This window comes from Triticum dicoccoides, chromosome 2B (assembly GCF_002162155.2).
Source record: "Triticum dicoccoides isolate Atlit2015 ecotype Zavitan chromosome 2B, WEW_v2.0, whole genome shotgun sequence".
NCBI lineage: Eukaryota > Viridiplantae > Streptophyta > Magnoliopsida > Poales > Poaceae > Triticum > Triticum dicoccoides.
In genome coordinates this window covers 470,273,435-470,280,461 of record NC_041383.1, presented here as the reverse complement: position 1 = coordinate 470,280,461, position 7,027 = coordinate 470,273,435, and positions in this window count along the sequence as shown.

Below are 7,027 nucleotides of genomic sequence, written 5' to 3'. Positions count from 1 at the left end.
GCCGGGAGCGCGCGGGGCGGCTCGGGCCCGGCGCGGCCCGGGGGGGCCGGACATGGGCCGGGCGGGCCGCGGTGATGGGAGGCGCGGTGGAGGCGGCGAGGGTAACGTGGCGGCTGGTGATTGGATGTGGGGGGCTGCTGGACGTGTCCGGCGGCGGAGCGGACATGTCCGGCGCGGTGAGGGAGGAGACTGCTAGGGTTTTGGACCCGGATTTGGACGGGGTGCACTTATTTATAGGTTCTGGGAGCTAGGAGAGTCCAAATGAGGCACGGTTTTCGCCGACACGATCATGATCGAACGACCAAGAGCATGGAGGGGGTTAGGATGGGTTTTGGGCCACTTTGGAGGGGTGTTGGGCTGCAACACACACGAGGCCTTTATGGTTCCCCGGTTAACCGTTGGAGTATCAAACGGACTCCAAATGGCACGAAACTTGACAGGCGGTCTACTGGTGGTGTACCAAGGCCGCTTGGCACACCTCGGTCCATTCCGAGAATGTTTAACACCCGCACACGAAAAGAGACAAAAGGGGGCGCCGGGGCGCCGGGAGACATAGGAGTGTCGGATTGCAAAACGGACAACGGGGAAAAAGCTCGAATGCAAGAAACGAACATGTATGCAATATGAAATGCACACGATGACATGGAAAAAAGAAACACGCAAGTAAATGACATGGCAACGACGGCGAATAACTGGAAGACACCTGGCGCATCGAATCCGGGGCGTTACATGAATCCCCATATTATGTTATACATATTCCCCTTGATTTTTCTTATGTATAAAGTTGTGATATAAAAGATTTCTATATTTCTTTACAGACGGAGTATCTCTCTGTCAAAAATATATTTATGTGTAACTAGTTACTCCTGCCTTTCTACTTCCTCTCACTGATATGTGGGCATCCGGCAACAAGGTCCACGTGCCATGCACCAAATTAGAGTGCACAACTGCACGGTAGACTCACCCCGGTCGTAGCACCGCAATAATTCCCAATGAGTCATCAAATCACAAAACCCCCACCTTTCTAGCTTTAGAAGTAAGATGGACGGACAAAGCAACAATATTTCACTGGGCCTGAAACCCCTACTCCCTCGTCTTCTTGTTAAGAGAAAACCCCATCTCTCACTGGGCCTGAATCCCCTTCTCCCTCGTCTGCTTGTTCAGAGAAAACCCCCTCTCTCTGATTGCATAGGGTTTTCTCATGGAGAACCAGGTACGAATTCTTCATCCATCCCCGATAAATCCAAGTCTCTTGGTCGCGGGTAATCCTAGGATGGCAGCCGCTGCCGTTGATGCATTTTCCTTCCTACTGAATCTGGTATGTTACATTTGCAGTGCCCAGAGTGCAAGGACCCTATAGGTTTTGGCACCCTTGGAAAGACGCCACACTTGTTCCTTCTCATCCTAACACAGGATTTTTAAACCCGCACAATATGTTCCTAGAATCCTCTTTTCTATCCGGGAGGGTGGGTTTTTTGAATATGCTGTCGACTAATTTGGAAATTTGGATTGCTATATTTGGATAAAAGGTACTAGTACCATGGTCAACACTGACGTGAAGGACGAAATTATTTCTAGATTTGGATAGCGTATACATTGTGTTCTCATATTATTTTCCTGCAGTGCATTTCCTGTTTTGCCAGAACACATGTACTTAAGATGGTCAGCCTTGCCATAACTGAATACACCATTTTAATGGTCACATTTAAGACAAGCCATGGATATAAGTTCCGAGTTGGGTTCATGAACCAAGAAGTTAGCTACTTTTTTTATGGACGAACATGGATAAACTTTCTCAAGTGTTACGGACTGAAAGTTGGCGCATGAATGTTGATGGAAATAGTAGAACCTGGTCTCACCTTCACTGTGATCTTCCACCTCGATGTCATTCCAGTAGTTCATCCATGTTAGTTTTGTATCTGGTTCTTGCTTATTGCCTCGATTACTTCTTAATCCACCTATTCTGTCTAACTAATCACAATTTAACTTTAGAAGTAGCAACGATTTGTGATTCCCTACTCTCTCAAAGATGTTACTTCTAACTAATATTTCTTATAATTGGTGCACGTGTAGGTTATTTTAAAGTTAAGCACACTACTTGTTTGTTATTATATAAGAACTCGACTGTTACTGATGGCACTAAAGTTGACTGGGATGACATCCACAAGTCCCTTCACTTTATTGATCGTCTTGAGGTCCTTGTGGGGCGTTTCAATGCTAGAAGGCCATGTGGGATATGTGTCCAACTGCTGCACACGTTGAACAGGTCCAACTGTGTCGAGAAACTTATGGTACGAGTTGTTTTCTGTTATAAATGTTGTTCATAAACTCTTTCTTATACACAGTTTTACAGCTGTGATCTTCTTGAAACAGAAACTGCCCAGTTCTATTGTTCCTAGATAGATGACTGGCCATGGTCGGGTCAGACTTGCGCTTGGTCACAACGTGATGTTTATGTCCACCTACTCCATTCCCCTTGGAGGTGAAAATATACTTATTCATGGGTGGTGTCAAATAATGAAGGCCCGTCCATCTTGGAGAATTGAACAGAAGGTTATGCTCATGCTTTTCCATGGCTCTAAAGAGAATATCTTGTTTATTGATCACATTGCGAGATGAAGCCGATTTTGGAAGGTTGTGGAAGCGTGGGGAGGCGCCTGGGCCTTCTCCTGGGGCTTTGGTGTCCTCACCCTTGGTTAACTTTAGGAAAAGTACCCCTGTTCTAGGCGTGCTTTGTACAGTTGAACCTGTACAAGTACTCATACTGCTTTCAGCTATGGTTGTTAAGTGCCCCTGCTGGTTTCAGTTAAGGTTGTTAAGTACTCCTACTGCTTTTAAAATCTGTCGTGTTTCTTCATTCTCGTCTTCTTCTAGCCGCCAAAACCAAACTAACGCCAGCGGGGCCGCCTTCTTCCGCCTCCCACGACTGGCTGCGCCTCAGCGCATGCATCGCCGCCCCACTGTCTCCTAAATCATTAACGCCGGCATCCGAGGCCTCCTCGTCGTCCTCCGCGCACTTTGGTGCGCTTGCCGCGGTGCTTCCCTCTCGCATTGTCAACATGGTCAACAAACAAGAGGACTCGGGAGAGGATTGTACATGGAGAGGATAACAGTAGGGACCCATCATGTCCGTGGCCATACGCAAGCAAGTTACTCATTTTTGATATTCTCCATTGTCAGCATATAGAAAAAGAAAATGCTTCCTCCTAATGGTTTCCTGACATCTGGGACCGACGATATTGTCAACGTATATAGTCAATAGACAAGAGAACATCACAAGATTGGCTGATACCTGGGACGTAGCCGCTCCAGCAGTATTTATTTTTGTTATTGTTGAGACGGAGTAGGGTTTCAACTGGGTTGTTGCCCGTCTAGCCCAGGCTTATATTTTACGTTCATCACATGACTAGCCCAACTATTTTTCCTCTCTGAAAATGAGCCCAGTCTATTTTTTGTGAAGAATATGCAATCTTGCCCTACTTATTTTTCTACGCCATGATGGGCTACAACTCTTTCAAGGCGGCTGCAAATCTTGAAAGTAATATAAAATGGGTCGTAAATATAAAAAATAGATGACAAAAAATATGAAATGGACTTTATAATTTCTCTTTTTTTCACATTTTCATATTCCCATTTCACTGGGCTTTAACTTAATTTAAATATATCTTCAAAGTACTTTAAATCTGGCTCGACATTTAGGTATTAAAAATAGTTTTGACCCCAGCGAAATATGCAAAATTTCGTTTAAATTTTTAACCCTGGCTCTGGCCAACAAAAAAAGGACTGCAATAAATTGCATAAGAAGTTACAATGAGATGTAAATTATGTCAGGACCCCGACTCGATGCCACATCGATCTAGCATGTAACACCTCATATCGCTTTGCGGCCTCACGCACGGTATCCCCACGGGTATCGCCTTACCTTTGCCCGGGACCGTTTGCGCATTTTGGCACACGTATATGATGGTGTCGCTAGCATCCATATGATAAAGAGCCCGGGCTGACATGGCTAGTCGTAAACCCAAAGTGGCACTAACTTACAGGGACAGGCATTCATGACCCAGCATCGAACGTGTCGGTCATCAGCGAGTGAATCCAGGCTGTAGCACTGGGCTAACAGGACTCCGGTGAACCGGGCTGTAGCGGGCTAGCAGGACTCCGGTATTCATCGTGTGACATTTCCCCGAAGGGACAGACACAGGATCGAAGAAGGACACATGCCGGCCTGCCTAAGTGTTCCGGAGCAGCAGCAAGCTACCAGGGCTCAGTGGAAGCAGTAGGAGACATTTCCCGGTAAGAGAGGCTACTAAGAATAAACAACTAGATAGTCAGATCCCACACATAGCAATACACATTACACGTACGCATAACATGCAAGTATGTGTTGTACAACATGGCATCACAGCATAACTCAACAACTCATATAGATAAGGGCTCAGAAGAGCCGTCATAGCAATTATTGCAAACAGGGGTCACAAGACCCATCATACAGAGCATACAAGCAACAAGCGGAAGCATTACATGTCTGGGTACATACATCTACAAATGAAAAAGGCTGAACAGCCTGACTATCTACAACATCCGATCAAGATCGTAGCTGAGGTACTAGCTACTAGTCGAAGTCCACGAGAACACTAGTAAGACCGAAGTCTCCGCTGCAAAAACATAAATAAAGCAACATGAGTACAAAGGTACTCAGCAAGACTTACATCAGATCCTATCATACATGCACTTGTATCAAGAGGGTAACGTGGGGTTTAGTTGCAGCAAGCCAGCTTTGACTCTGTGGCTATCCTGTTCTACGACTACCAGAAACTCTTGAGGTGAAACAACGTACACGAGTCCACTAATCACCACACAATACACTACTATGGATTCATCCCCGTCTCCCTACGAGAAGGCCATCCATAGCACTCACACTTGTCTTGAGCATTTTATAGTATCCACTTCAAGTTGTCTATGTACCATGTAAGCATCCAAGGAGTCCATAACCGCGGACCTGGCTATTCGAATAGATCATGTTAACCCTGCAGGGGTGTACTTCTTCACACACGCTCTCGCCACTTACCGCCATGTACACGTCATGTATCTCGGCAACCTTCAAGCGGAAGCCTGGCAAGGGTGTCGGCCACGACCTGACTAACCACACAAGACTCTAGCCCAGGTTTATCGCCTATTCGGGTTCCATCCGCAAGGAGATCCGGCCGGGGTGTCGCTCACGGCCCCAAACAATGTGAGCAGGGTTCCCGAGCCCACCAACCGGGTGCCACTCGGTACACCGTGCCACGTGTGCCTAGTCTGTCCCAAGCCCACCCTGCCGGGTGCCACTTGGTAGAAAAATAGCACTACCTACAAATACCAGAAACTAGTTGCGACTCCTGGACAGAGATCAGGTTGGCTAATAAGTCGAGAGGGGCACTTAAGCATTCCAATGTGTGGTAGTATCGAGTCATTGGACAACATACATAGAACTCAGTGCTTAAGGACGGTTCCAGTGAGACAACCCACCATGTACTCCTACATGGCCTCTCACCGCTACCTTTACCAAATCGTGTTCACACACTTCACTCTCAGCATCAGAACATATCGTAACACTCCAATTCATTCCCAATGAATCAGACCTGACACAACTCTAAGCAATAGCAGGCATAGCATGGTAGGAACACATCAGTGGCTTCAATCAACTCCTACACATGCTAGTGGGTTTCAACTATTTACTGTGGCAATGAAGGTCATGCAGAGGAATGGGTTCAACTACCGCAGCACAAAGTAGCAGATGAACCGTTGTTGTCCTAATGCAATAACTGAGAGCAGGAGCGAGAGAGTAGGGTTTTATCGAAATGAACAAGGGGGTTTGCTTGCCTGGTAAATCAACAAGGGAGGCACTGCTTCACAGACAGGTACTCTGGAACGTCTCCGGAGTAGGACCTATCGAGAAGGAACGGTGCCGGCAATCAATACACAATCATATGCAACAATATGATGCATGAACATGGCATGTAGATGTGATGCTGTTGAGCTAATGCAACTAGTAAACATTTGGTTTGAAGTCCATTTGAACCAAAGGTTCAAATGCATTACTAAATTAAGTCTCTTATATGCCATAATGTGTTTTCCCATATTCAGCATGTATAAGTTGGTTTTTCATGCATGAAACTAGTACAGATGGAAAGGTTGCATTTTTCTGATAATTTTTCATATATAAATTATTTTAATCTGAGCTACGGTTGAATTGTTATGAATTTTTGAAGTTTAAAACAATTTCTGGAATTTTCTGATTAAATTTAATTCCAGAAATCATATTATAGCGCCAGCATGACGTCAGCACGACGTCAGCGGTCAACTGGGCTGGTCTGGGTCAAACCTGACGTGTGGGACCCACACGTCAGTGACAGGGGGGTTAACAGGGGTTAATTTAGTTTAATTAAAAGGTTAGGGGGCACCGGGGCCCACTGTCAGTGTCAGGGGGGGTTAGTTAACGGTGATTAGCACTAAGCTAATCACCTGCCAACGGGGCCCACTGTCATTGAGCCAGGGGAGGTCAAACCCCCTGGTCAACCGGGGCTAAAACGCCGGCGTTTAGCCGCCGGCGGCAGCAAACGCGGCGGAGGGGCTCGGGATCGCCGTTCCGGCGACCATTCGGGCGGCGGAGACCACCCACGCGAAGCCCAGGCTCGCGCGCATCTAGTGGTTCATGCGGGAGGCTGCGGGGGCGGCGGAGCTCGCCGGAGCGAGGCTCGAGGCGGCGGCCGGAGTTCGGGCGCGATCGGTGGCGATGCTACGGCGTACTAAAGGAGAAAACGAAGAGTGCTACGTGCTCCTGGGGGTTCACCGAGCACGGTGACGTGCTCAGGCGCGGGTTGCGGTGGCCCTGGCCATGGTGGCGCCATGGCTGGCGGAGCCGAGCTCTCGGCTGTGATGGCCAACGGGGTTTGGGGGCAGCTCGAGCAACGTGACTAGGGGGAGAAGGAAGAGGGGCTCACGGGGAGTTGGCCGGTGCAGACGACGGGGCCGGGGAAGCGTCGGA